Genomic DNA, 14,190 nt, shown 5'->3' on the forward strand with positions numbered 1-14,190 from the left:
TATGTAAAATGGGGGTTATAGGGGTTAAATGAGTTAATATTTGTAAAGCTCTTACAACACTGCCTTAAACATAGCAAATACACGTGTTTGTTAAGTATTCTGCCACCGACCTCAGTGGCCAGCAAGCTTTACCTCATAATTTTTCAGAGTGCCCCTGCAGACCACTGAATCCCTAAACGTCAGGCTGACTGGATGCATGCACAGGGGACAGAGACAGGGCAAGTGAAGGTCGGTTACCCCTCCTCGCAGCTCATCCTCCAGTGCTCAGGAGGGCTGAGGAAGCAGAGGATCAAGGAGTGAGCAAGGGGACCAGGGGGCAGGCAGGCTGGGGGAAAGTCACAGGTGGGGGAGAGGCAGGGAAGGGACAAGTACCAAGCAGGGGATGAGAATAAGAGAAGACATGGGAAAAGCTGGCAGACCCTTTTTTTTTTTTTTTAATCTAAGTGGTCCTCAATTGTAACTGGACATCAGAATCACCTTGAGAACTTTGGAAGCTACTCATGCTTGGCCACAATCTCCCAAGATTCCAATTTTATAGGCCCGTGTGGAGAAACTAGTTAACAGTCCATCAAGTGCATGTACCCACAAATGACAATATAAAGTCTCTTTTCTAATTCCGCTCACTCTCACTCTAATTCTGCATTCCCTCGCTTGACTTCATTTCTGTCTTAACTCTGACAGACCAGCATTTAGTTTGGATTCTAAATAGAGATATAGACAATATTAACGGAAAACCTTATAAGGGAATGGAAGGAAACTCATTATTCCAATTCTATAGAAGGGAAATACAGAAAACTTTTTTTTCTTTTCTTATTTGGACCTTCACATTTCAAAACATAAACTAACAAGCAGACACTGTGCTGTCCAGATGAGGATAAAGTCAGAAACCAGGGGATGGGGTAGGGAGTGTCTTAGATCTGATGTCCAAAATAAGTTAGTTCTGAGGTGCTCCAATGAGTGTGCCTGATTATTTATTCCAGGGTAACCTCAGTTCCTGCAGACACTGGATTCTTTAGGGTTATTCAGACCATCTCTGGTGCCCAATAACACAGTTTGGCTGCAGAGAGGGGCTGGCAAACCTGAGCATCAGGCTCCATCCACCCAGGCTGGCTGCTTCTCTCAGGTCACCCTACCACATACACAAACGTGGATTTATAGGAACTTCACAGTTTATATAACACTATTGCCACTTCACAGGGAACTCGCCAGTTGAGTGGCAGAACCAAGACTAATGCTGAGGCTCCTGCTTGCCTCCAACCACCAGACTGCCCTTCCACTCAGGAACTCTGAACCAGGAGGTCTGACTTCACATTTCAGTTTCCCAACATCCTCATCTTTCCAAGGTGCTACTGTATATGGCACACATTTTCCTTCAACTGGTATTGAGACATTCACTACAGCCCTTGCCACAATTATGACACACTTTAGGGTGTTGTAAGACCAAGATTAGAAAACAACGTACTAGAACACTGTTCTAGATTAGAGGTTCTTCCAACACCAGAAAGATTAAGAACTGTCAGAGCCCAAGAGATTCTAGGAAACCATTAAATTTAAGCTGCTAACTCTACGAGCAAGGAAATGAAGGCCCAGAGAGGTGAGGTAATCAAATGAGATAAAGTACATAAACTGAAGAGTTTTTATTACTGTGAAAGATTCCTGTTATTCCTGGCAAGGTGACTGGCCCTGCCTTAGCTTCCCAGAGGGCCTGAAGTCTCCTACTCACAGTTACCCATTCAAATCTCTCCATCAAACACCCCGTATAAGGCTTATTAACCCTCAGACTAGTGATTCTAGCCCTGGAAGCACATTAGAAACACCTGGGGAGCAGTGCTAATACCTAACCCCACCTCAGGCCAATTAAATCAGAATCTTTAGGGGTGGGGCCGAGCATTTTTTAGAAAACAACCCAGAGGACTGATGTTGTCTGGGGCTGGGAACCACGGTCTTTAGACCAAAGTATAGTCCAGGGACCACTGGCCTCAAAAATCACCCCAAAATCTTGTTAATGATGCAGACTTCTGAGTCCACCTGCAGACTGACTCAATAGAAATAAAGTGGGTCTCGGGACTTCCCTGGTGGCGCAGTGGTTAAGAATCCACCTGCCAATGCAGGGGACACGGGTTCGAGCCCTGGTCCGGGAAGATCCCGCAAGCCACAACTACTGAGCCCTCGTGCCACAACTACTGAAGCCCACGTGCCTAGAGCCCGTGCTCTGCAACAAGAGAAGCCACGGCAATGAGAAGCACACATGCCGCAACGAAGAGTAGCCCCCGCTCGCCACAACTAGAGAAAGCTCATGCACAGCAACGGAGACCCAATGCAGCAAAAATAAATAAATTAAATAAATTAAAAAAAAAAAAAGAAATAAAGTGGGTCTCAGGAATCTGAAGCTGTGACAGTCATCCAGTGGTTAGAGAACAACAGCACTGGCACTGAGTGAGTCTTGGAAGTCACACCTGTGCTCCAGCTGACCCTGGAGTCCTGGATGGCCCCAGTAGCTGGCCTGGGAAAGGTTCCCAGATGATTCAGACTCTGGTGCCCACTCTAAGCTAAGAGCCCCTGAAGAAGCCCCACTGCTTCAATCACCAGCAGCTGTGGCAAACCTTTCAAAAAGAGAGGTAGAGTCCATCGTGGTTCTACACAGCCACCTCGGGCTTCCCATCTCACTCAGAGCTACGGCTCAGGCCCCCACTAGGATTTACAAGCCCAGTGGGTCCACCCTGGGCTCCTCTCCCATACCTTCCTCCTCCTCACTCCAGTTTTTCTCTCCACCCTGACTGCTCTTCCCTCAGATAAATGCATGGCTCCCTCTCTTACTCCTTCAGAACTCTGTTCAAATGTCCATTATCAGTGAGACTTCCTTAGTTAAAGCAGAAAATCTGCCTCCCCACCAAACCTCTCTATCTTCCATCCCAGCTTTGTTGTTTTTCTCTGTAATACTTTTCACCATCTCTCATACTTTATGTTTTACTTGTTTATTGTCTATAAGACCTCACACACTAGATTACGAGCTCCATGAAAGTAAGACTTTTGTTTGTTTTGTTCCCTGTTACAGTCCCAGTGCCTATGGTGCCTGGCACAGAGCAGGCACTGAAATATTTATTCTAGGAATTAATACATCAGGAAGACCAATCTTAAAACATAACTTGTACCAAAAGATCATAAAGAAGCTGATTATACCAAAATCACTTCTCCACTGATCTCATCTTGGCAGAAGCCTTTTTAAAAACAGGCTAGAGGCCTGGGCTTCCCTGGTGGCGCAGTGGTTGAGAATCTGCCTGCTAATGCAGGGGACATGGGTTCGAGCCTTGGTCTGGGAAGATCCCACATGCCGCGGAGCAACTGGGCCCGTGAGCCACAACTACTGAGCCTGCGCGTCTGGAGCCTGTGCTCCACAAAAAGAGGGGCCGCAACAGTGAGAGGCCCGCGCACCGCGATGAAGAGTGGCCCCCGCTTGCCACAACTAGGGAGAGCCCTCGCACAGAAACGAAGGCCCAACACAGCCAAAAATAAATAGATTAATTAATTAAAAAAAAATAAAAATAAAAAAAAAAAATAAAAACAGGCTAGAGGCCTAATGAAACAGAAGCCATTTAGAAGTATTTCCCGTCAATTAATCCAATCCAAATGGGTTTGTGAGTCAAAGACAATTTGTTCTGAGGAATAGATAAAACTATGGAGACAGAAAATGGAGTTGAAAGAAGGTAATCGAACAAATGGATTTCAGATACTGTCCTGGTATATGTGTAGGTTCAGAAGAAAACCAGAGAGCACTTACAGCTACTCTCACACAGGAAAGTTTCCAGTGGACCAAAAAGGACAGGCTCCCATCCAGGGTTACAGTCGGTGAGATGCAGGCCCAGTGCAGGATACGACGGCCTGCTTCCCACCAGATCCATCAACCTAATGAACCTGGAGAGGACCCTTCCTCTTTCCCTTGTGCCCGCTTATCCCCACCCGCTTCCAAAACTCATTTGAAACCATGGACAGTACTTTAAGCTCTACCAAGTCGGGAGCACGAGAAGCTTTTGTCAAGGCCACACAGCAGCTGGGGAGAATTCTGCCATTACTAAGTCTCACAGATGTCATCTGTTCTGCTCCATGTCTCCATCCTTGTCCTTGTTACCGCTTCCCTCGCCACCTCTGGTCTCTCCCCACAGTCATCCTATATGTCTAAGACCAATCTTCCCCATCACCATTTTCACGGGTCGTTCACTCTGCTCAAAAACTTACAATAATTTCCTATAGCCAATCACATCAGCTCCAACCCTCGGGCCAGACTTTTGAGAACCTCCGTCGTCTAGGCCTAGACTTTAAATTTCAGCAGCTGCTTCTTCACCCACCTCAAAGCACCAAATCACTGCCTTCACCTTCAACAGCACCAGTAAGAGATGAGACGGTAGAGCCTGGAACAGACTGGACCACATCTCCAACCTCCATTCCTGCCCAAAGCATCCTCACTCTCCACACCATCCATACCCATCCCCCCACAACAGCTTCTAGCCACACTGTCCTTTCCCACTCGACTTCCACAACACACACACACACTACACACATACATGCATGCTCATTCATTCAACTGATAATATTAGTTGAGCACCTCCTAGGTGCCGGGCCTTATCCTAGTCACTGTGGATACCACAGTGAACAGAACAGACTAAGTCCCTCCCGATGCAGTGCTGACATTCCACTAGGAGACAAATGGACACAAACAAGCAAATTCATGATATGTCAGGTAGTCATATAGCCTTTCTCAATAGGAGTTCAACTGTCCTATTGTCTCAATAGGAGTTCAGTAGGAAATCAGAAAATGGTACGACTACATTCTCAATTCTGAAGCAAGTGAGAGTGCAAGCCATGTGAATACAGGGGAGAAGAGGTTTTAGGCAGAGAAAAGAGCAAGCAGAAAAGCCCTGAAGCAGGGAAATGCTTGGTGCATTCAAGGAACCCAAACCAGAGCAGAGGCAGTCACAGGAGATGGGGGCGGGAAGCAAATAATGGAGGGCCACTGTGAGGACTTTCACTCTTAGATTGAAGGCTATAGGAGGACCTGGGGTAAAGGAGCGACATGCTCTGACTTTCATTGTAAAAGGATCACTCCTCTCTGCCGTCTATCATCAGGTAGTAAAATTATGAGGGACTTATTTTCTTCTTGAATGTTCCAAAATTTTCTAAACTGAATATATATATATATATATTTTTTCTTTTTTCTTTTTTTTTTTAAGGCCGCACCACACGGCTTGTGGGATCTTAGGTCCCTGACCAGGGATCGAACCTGGGCCCCCGTCAGTGGAGGCTCGGAGTCCTAACCACTGGACTGCCAGGGAATTCCCAAATTTTTTTTTAAATTTTTATTGGAATATAGTTGATTTACAATGTTGCATTAGTTTCAGGTGTACAGCAAAGTGAATGAGTTATACATATACGTATATCCATTCTTTTTTACATTCTTCTCCCATATAGGGCATTACAGAGTACTGAGTAGAGTTCTCTGTGCTATACAGTAGGTCCTTATTAGTTATCTATTTTATATATAATAGTGTGTATATGTCAATCTCAGTCTCCCAGTTTATCCCTCCCCCTCACCCCCTTACCCCCTGGTAGCCATACCATATTTTCTAAATGAAGGAAAAACAATCTTCCTAATCCTTTAAGACTGAGCCCAAATTCCACCTCCACTCAAAGCCCCCTGTACCAGTGCTAGGCCATGCTGTACTCTAGACCCTGGCCATCAGGACCACTAGGGTGGTCCCAGTGTTAGCAGTACCTGCTAACAGCAACTAATGTTCATGAAAGTTTCTTCTGCTGCCCTCACTTCTCTCCTGTCATGCAGGAACATGTCCCTTCGGACACTCTTGCCCCAAGTGCCTGCCTGGGTCCCAGTCTTTCTCGCCATTAACTTAATTAATTCCTGGTAATTAAACTTACAGTTTAGTGATGAACTGCTAAAAGACTGACCTCTCCCAAGGGGTGTAAATACTTTTTTTATTCTTTATACAGTTTTTAAAATTCTTTATACAGTTTTTTAAAATAAATTTTATTTATTTATTTATTTATTGCTGCACTGGGTCTTCGTTGCTGCGTGCAGGCTTTCTCTAGTTGCGGCGAGCGGGGGCCTGCTCTTCGTTGTGGTGCGCAGGCTTCTAATTGTGGTGGCTTCTCTTGCTGCAGAGCACAGGCTCTAGGCATACGGGCTTCAGTAGTTGTGGCACTCGGGATCAGTATTTGTGGCTCGTAGGCTCTAGAGCACAGGCTCAGTAGTTGTGGTGCACAGGCTTAGTTGCTCCGCAGGATGTGGGATCTTCCCGGACCAGGGCTCGAACCCGTGTCCCCCCGCATTGGCAGGCGGATTCTTAACCACTGCGCCACCAAGGAAGTCCCGGGTGTAAATATTTTAAAAGGGGACACTAAGTGGAAGTGCAAACGTCTTAAGCTTCAGAGGAATGCAGCTATAATGTTGGAACGATAGGCACTGGGGTGCCTAGTTTGTGGGTAGGTGGCTACCTTCTCCTAAAGGGTACAGGTGCTTAGAAAAGCAATGTCAAAGGGAGACAAGTGAAGTAATGAAAGATGAGATTACATCATTGCCACCACCTCCCTCCTCCCAAATGGCCATTCAATCCATTTTGGGTACCAGAGAATGTTCCCCAGAGGTAACCCCAGCCATCTCAGAGGGGTAACTTGTGTGAAAGCAACCACCACCCTCAGAAAGAAAAGCCCCCTTAAGACACTTCTGGTCTGGAAGCAAATTGTTCTGCAATTGCTTTCAGTGGGGGAACTCCTTGAGGGCAAAGTTCATCTCACATGATTCTTTTATGCTCCATAGAGCATCCAGCTCTGTGTTGGGCCCAGGGTGGGCCTTTCATAAACAACTGTAGATAATTGATCATTGATGGCCCAGTTGTAAAAAGGTTCCAAAGGATTTTTTTTTCCAAAGGATTTTAAATACACATAAGCATTCTAACTAAGAACAACAGTAGTATTAATCACACACCTAATATTTTTAAGGTCCTGAAGATTTATAGCCTTAATGAAGTCTCAGACAGTGAAGCAGTTTTTACGACCTCAGCCAGCTCAGTTCAGGTCTGGAGAGTCTGTCTAACAAGGCAAAGACAGAGAACAGCCCTTGTCCACACACACCCGAGCCTCGGCTGGGCCAAGCCCCAGAAGAATCTGAACAGCTGCTTGCTGCCCACCCCTGGACTCCCTTCTCCTCTGAAAATGCCAAAGCTCTGCCTCAGAGGTGTTTTGGGGCCCTGGAATAGCCTTGAGAGGCTTGCAGTTACAGTGGTCACCTTGAAGGTCACCTACCTTCAAGACCTCTCTCTCTGGTCTCACTCTGTCCTTGGCTTGCTAAAGAACAACTTTAACTTCAGAACTGAATTGGCAGATAGGAGTAGAATGCTGTAAACTGCAGCAAACCAGGGGAATAAAAGTGGAGCCAGAACCCACTCCACTGGCTCACATTCAGCTCCAGCTTGCCAAGGGCAGTGTGGGTAAACGTTCCTATGCCCAATGACTGGATGGATATAAGGATGAAGTAGCTCCCTGCCTCACTCCCAGGATGGGCTGAACCTCCAGTAGGAGGGAAATTCCAGGAATGTATGTGAGGTTTATACATAGGAACCTCTCTCTTTAGCATCCCCCATGTCAATGTGTAGGAGACTAAGAGCCCTGTGGTCCATGGGAGAGGGTCCAGGGCCATGCCCAAAAGAAGTGACTTCTTTAGAAGCATGCCCCCCAAAAACACCCAACAAATGAAGCTAGAAGCCAATTCATTCTGCTCATCAGCTCCTCCCAGATGGGTGCAGCCGTGGCTCCCTGAATTCAGGAACTATCCCGATCAGAGTTTCTAGCCTAATTCACCTGCTGGGGAGAGCTGTCTTTACTGCACATCTACCAAAGGCAAGCCTCCTTGCCTACCAAGGACGGACAGCCAGTTCCAACATCATACCTCTTCTAGAGGGACATATTTCTGGGCAGTTTGAGTTTTTGCTTTAGGGCATTCAATGTTTGTCTCTAAAATTAAAAACAGATTTACCCATTGTTTTTGTAATGATGACATATAAGCTTATAGAAAATTCAAATGACAGGCAAAAATATAAAGAAAAAAGTAAAAACCACTCTAATCCCACCACTCAGAGGTAAGATCTGACAGTAAACTCTGTTCTGCAGAAGAAGTGAACCTATTCTGGGTTAAACCTAGGGTGTTGCTCTTGCTGTTCTGGATGAGTCTGTGGATTTGTTTTCAGAAGACCCTTAATGCCACCCCTGAACTACCTGAAAAAATTTCAGGGGTCACCAATATTTCTGGAGCTCACAAATGGACATAACAAAGTCATACAGACTCCCTGCCCCCCACACATACTGACTTGAGGCCAGGAGTTCATCTGTTCAGCAGACATACCCCTTTTTTTCACTCAACATAGCAGAAGTCTTTCTACAATCAATCACATAAATAGACATCATCATCCTTTTCATCTCCTGGAGCATGTAAATGAGAGGAAGGGGGACACCATTACCTCTTGATACAATACCTTTAGAATCTGAAATGGAGTATTTGGGTAAATGTGACTTTACCCAAAGTCACACAGCAAACAGAGGACACCTATTCTCTGCTGATGGATTTGAGGAATGACTCTGTGGTGACACCAAACTCAAAAGGTGTTTATTAACTTTTCTTTCAGTCATAAAAAGGATCCAATGTGCCATTTCAACACATACATAAACACTTCCCACTGTCAAATAAAAATGCATGGTTGGTTGAAGTAGCACTTTTATCCCTAAAAACATTTCCCAAAATTAATAAGCTAATGGATATCCCATCCTACACGCCTAAAGCATGAAGGGGGAGAACAATGGACCAGATGCCCACAAATGGAAACATACACAGACTGTGGGTACATGCAACTGCTCCACCTCACAGGCATCAACACTAGGAACTCTCTCCTATTCAGGATGCTCCTATTTTTGCAGGAAAAGAAAAAGTTAAAACAAACGCATATAAAGATAGCGCTGGAGATAAACGTCTAATAAAAACACTAAATATTAAAACAGTAGCTCTAGGTTATAGGATTTATCAGTTTTATTTCATTTGTATACCTATCTGAATTGCCTAAATTTTCTACATGAATGCTCTTTAGAGTTTTAAAAGAAAAATAATTAATCCATAATCTAGGTTGGTCTATTTGGATTTTATTTTTTGCTGTAGAAAAATACAGATTCAAAACTCTAGAGGGTCCACCACTCGTCCCAGTTTTGTGGAAGCAGAAGGAAGTGTTAAGACGAAGCTCAAACCCCATGAAGATTGCAATCCAACAGGAAAGCTCACCATGACCAGGCTGAGTAGAGGGCAAGAATTATTACCTTCTTTTCTGTCTCCAATGTGTAGGGAAGATGAAAATCCTAAACCAATCTCTCCTTCAAGTGCAACCAAAAGAAACCACCCCTGCCCCACCTCTTCCAAGAGTTCACAGACCTCTGCTCTCTAAACAATTTCCAACGCATCTGTCCACAACCACCCCTTGGCCACAAAATTACCCACACCACTTGGTATCTGCATACCTTCTGCAGTAATCCCCTTTTCCAATACTTTATTTCTAAAAAAGTTATTCCTCCTTTTCCTTAAGTTTCACAAACACAGGATCCCACCCAAACGGTACAGAATCATTCATTCTATCAATTAAATAATCATTGTTAACTACACTGTATAGAGCTTGAGGAAAGATTATGTTAACAAAAAGGGTTAGTTTTCATGGAGCCTGAGAAAAACAAACGGGAATTGAGGAGCAAGAGTTTGTTAGTCTGTCCCAGCCCTGGCCAGAAGTCAGGGAGTGGGGGTGGGGAGGGCCATGGCCAGAGGACAGAAACATCTGTCATTCTGCAGTTTCATTTCTCAAGGCTAGTTATACCCTGAGTTTATGCATCAGTCTCTTCCAAGTTTGGTTAATCAGTCTCCCTGGATCCAATCAGCTCTGCGTGCCCTACAAACTGAATTTCAGGTTTATGAAACTGAGAACAAGATCCTGAAGCACAGAGATCCCACCAAACTAAAGTCACCTCCCAGGATGACATCTGTCTCCACTCTCTAACAGCAACACCCATCACGTGATATGTATTTGATGTATCCAATAGTCTCTGATATGTCCTTGTGACTTACAGAATTAAATCCAAACTTGACCTGCCTTTCACAAGCCCAACTCAGCTTCCCAGCCTCATCCCTGGACAAACCAAGTCTCTCATGGCTCCATGCTTTCACACATGACTCTCTCTTCATAGACTGCCCTTTGCCCAGTCTTGCTTGCCTGCAAAACTTCTGTTCTTCCTCTAAAGCCCAGTTCAGAAGTCACCTCGCCCTAAAGCCTTCCCTACTTCCCCAGGCATTTATTTCTTACTGCCCCCAACTGTAGCTCTCTAACTACAAAGGCTTTAGAGAATTTGTTAAATACATTGTAGCTTATTCTTTTAATTATCTGACCTCCCCTGGATACCTTGAGCTTCTTGAGGCAAGGAACTCACATTGTATCCATAAGCCCTAGCACAGTGTCAAGACTGAAATAAGAGATCAACCTTGAAGGACTGATCACATGGAACATTGGCATTAAGTTATTTAGAGGAAAAGAGTCTCAAAATATTCAAGAATTAAATTATCTATATACTTAATCTCATCCAAAATGACAATAGGGCATGGAGGCAGCATGGGTGTTTTAAAATTTTAAGTAATAATAGCAGCTAACATTTGTACTAAGTTAATTTGATCAGCACAACCACCCTAGGAGGTAGGTACATTTTTCTGCATTTAAGCTGAGAAAAGCTTGAGGCTTTTCCAAACAGGAAACTGAGGCACGAGAGGGGTTAAATAACTCAAAAACATCCAGTTAGTAAGTGGCAAAAGCAAGACACAAACTCGGTAGTCTGGCTCCAGAGCCAGTGCGCTCTGGAATCAGGAAGATCTAGGTTTTAATATAGATTATGTTACAAATATGGCTTTGGATAAGAAATCTAACTCCTCCGAGCTTGTATATGTAAAGGAAGCAGGACAACCCCTTTCTCTTAGAGTGCAGGGAGGATTAAGTTAAATATGATAATGTTTGCAAAAGTCTCTAAAATGGATTCTCCCACCTAACAGGCACTCCATAAATGTTCATTTATTTTCCTTTCCCTTCATAAAAGCTGGGCAAAACAGTCTCTCTGAGGAAAAGGATCCTCCCCCAGACTGCTTGAGGCTTTCCGAAGCAGATCAAGTAGTGTGGCCACTCAACACAGAAAGCCTTCCTTGCCTTACCTGTTTATCTCTGTCCATACCAGAGTCCTTTTAAAATGTAAATATCATAATGTCACTCACTTAAAACCTTTCAAAGGTTCCTAATTACACCGGGGATACAATCCAAACTAAGGAGGGAAGGCATTTGGTCCCCAAGGCCCCCAGTGATCTGACACACCTCTCTATAAACTTATCTCCCCTCTCCTTTTCCCCCTCCAGCCATACAGGCCTCTTTCACTTCCTCCAACTTGCCAAGCTCTCTGCTGCTCCACACATGGTTAACTCTACACCCTCCTTCAGGTCTCAGCCTAAATGTCACTTCCTCAAGGGAAGCCTTCCCTGAGCCCCCAACCCAAATCAAGGCCCATATCTCTTACCACTCTCTTCACCTTTCTTTCCTTGTACTCATTACAGTTTGAAATGATTAGTTTACCACTTCCTTCAAAGTTTTATTCAAAAGACACCTTCTCAGGAGGCCTTTCCAGACCACTCAAATATAAATTCAGTCCCTACCCAATAACTCATATTCTCCTTCCCTATCTTCTTTTTCTCATTACCACTTATTAACAGACTATATTTTTATTATATATTTTATTGTCTGGACCCTTAGAATGAAAGCTCCACAAGGGCAGTTATTTTTGCTTGCTTTCTTCACAACATCTAACAATGGCTGGCACATATTGGTTGACAAATATTTGTTGTTGAATGAAATTTCAAGATTATTTATTATCAGGCCTTCTCACTGGTCTATGAGCTCAAGCTAAAACATGTCTTTCTGGTTTCCCACTGTACTCCCAACACCTAGTCCAGTGCCTAGCACATAATAAGTGCTCAGAAAATTTTACTAAATGAATCAAAGCCATGACCAGTGGAAAAATTGGAAAATGGTCAAAATATGTGTTAGCACCTTGCTTCCTCTTCTCTTTCACTGTATAATGTACCTGTGAGTTTGAGAAAACAGACCCCTGAAATCCCACCAAGCACCTGCCAGGCATCTATCTGTCCACATCCTGTATCCTCAGCCACACTGTACACACCAACAGATGCACTGTACAGGTCCTCCAGAACACAGAGCTGAAGGCAAGTGGGCCAACCCTATGCCAAATACCATCTTACCCCCAAGTCCCATTCTCTGACTGCCAGTCCTATTCTAGGCTAGTCCTGGGTGCCAGACATGCTGCCCTGGGTGGGCCCGTGTATTTATTCCAATCCAGGATTTTTAATGCCACCTCTGGCCTACTCAAAAAAGAAAAAAAAAGTTAAAAATCCCTGAGCAGCTCGAATAATCCTGGGGTTCTCAGAAACAGACATACCTAAGGTCGTACGGACCCCTCCCCCTCACATGCGCTGATCCAAGGCCAGGAGGCCATCTGTCCAGCAGACGCTCCCCGTCCTCCCTCGGGTCACATTGAGCCTTTCCCCCCGGGTTGGCAGGAAGAGCCCCTGCAGAAAGACAATCTCCACCCTGATCAACAGGCCTGGTCACCCCCTGGGCCCCCAACTCTGGAGCAGGAATACCCGTCAGCTCCCGAAGAAACCTCCCCCAGGGTCAGAACTTGGGCGGAGGTGGGGGGAGGGACTGAGGGGCGCCAAAAAAGGTCGATCCCCCAAGTGTCTGTCCCGTGACGACGCCAGCTCTTCGGGCGACCGGGACGGTCCGGCTGACAGGGCGCCCCAGCGGGGTAAAGTGGCACCGTTATCCGTGCCTGGGCGGGGGGCCGCGGGCCAACGCCGAGGGCGACCACCCGTCCCGCGCCGGGAGGACAGCAGCGTGCCCGCCCGGCGAGGTAGCGGCGGGTCGGGGTGGCGGAAGGGGCAGGCTGCCCGTCCGCCGGGGGCGGGGTGGGGTGGCGGCCGGGGCCCGCCAGGCGGCGGTCAGGGGAAGTGGCTGCCGCCTCAGGCGGCGAGCAGGGTCCGCCTGGCTGCAGGGCCGGGCCGCGGTGCGGGCGCGGGCTCGGCCTCGGCCCTGGCTCCGCTCAGCCCCGGCTCGGGCTGGAGCGGCCTCGGCGGCGGCCCCGGCCCACAAGCCCCGCCCGGCCCGGCCCGCGGGGGGCGCTTACCTGGCGGCGGCGGCGGCTGCAGGCCCCGGGCTCGGCCGCGCGCGTCCCCAGCGCCGGCTGCGGGAGCCACAACATGGCGACGGCGGTGGCGGGCGGGGCTGCGGCTCCGGGGGCGGAGCGGGGGCGGGAGCCGGCCTGGCGGCGGGACCTGGCTGGGGCCGCGGGCGGGGGTTGGGGGCGGGGGGGGCAGGCGGAAGGCGGCTCGGACCTGGGCACCCGCCCAGGGCGGTGCGGCTGAGGGGCTGCCCCGGCCTGGGCCCGGCTTCTCGCCTCTCGCCTACCGCCTGCCGCCTACCGCCTACCTCCTCCTGCCCCAGGCGGGCTGCGCGGCACCGACCCGGCGGTGGCGACAGCGGCGGGCTGGGCGGGGCGGGGCGGGGGCGGTGCCGGGCAGAGCTGGACCCTAGACCTCGCAGACCCAGGCCCGGCCCCCGCCCTCGTGTGACCCGTCTGCCCCGCCGAGCACCCGGCGCGATTCCGGCCCGGCGGCCGCTCCCTGCAACCTGGGCCTCTCGTTCTCTGACCGGCCTCCAGGGCAGGGGCCTTCGGTCAGGGCCGAGGTCCCCCACTAGAGGGCCACGATCTGCCTACGCGGCTGTCTCGCCCCAGCGGACAGCGAGCGCCTCTGGAGCCGGCACGGCGTCCTCTTCCCTCAGATCTGGCACCTAGTGGGGCCTAGTAGGCTGTTAAGTGAAAAGTAGCAGAGGTGGTGTGGGCCTGGCACTTAGTAGGTGCGCCCTAAATGTTCGGTCATCGCTGGAACTAGGGACTTGCAAGCAGGCCTGGAGGTGTGGGGCGCTCTGACATGTTGTCTCTGGGGTGACCGTGAGACCCGCGGCGAACAGAGTTGGAGGCCTGGCAACGGGT

At 47.8% G+C, this 14,190-nt stretch overlaps 1 protein-coding gene across 8 annotated transcripts in view; it reads right to left on the reverse strand.

The window, feature by feature from the left end:
* ZNF592 (zinc finger protein 592) overlaps positions 1-13,763 on the reverse strand; it is a 55,094-nt gene extending 41,331 nt beyond the window's left edge. For all 8 annotated transcript variants that reach the window (XM_036842775.1, XM_036842769.1, XM_036842772.1 and 5 more), the window contains exon 1: positions 13,324-13,763. The gene's annotated coding sequence lies outside the window, so the exon portion shown is untranslated. The remainder of the gene's footprint in view (positions 1-13,323) is intronic.
* Positions 13,764-14,190: the final 427 nt, after the last annotated feature.

This window comes from Balaenoptera musculus, chromosome 2 (genome assembly GCF_009873245.2).
Source record: "Balaenoptera musculus isolate JJ_BM4_2016_0621 chromosome 2, mBalMus1.pri.v3, whole genome shotgun sequence".
In the NCBI taxonomy this organism is placed as follows: domain Eukaryota; kingdom Metazoa; phylum Chordata; class Mammalia; order Artiodactyla; family Balaenopteridae; genus Balaenoptera; species Balaenoptera musculus.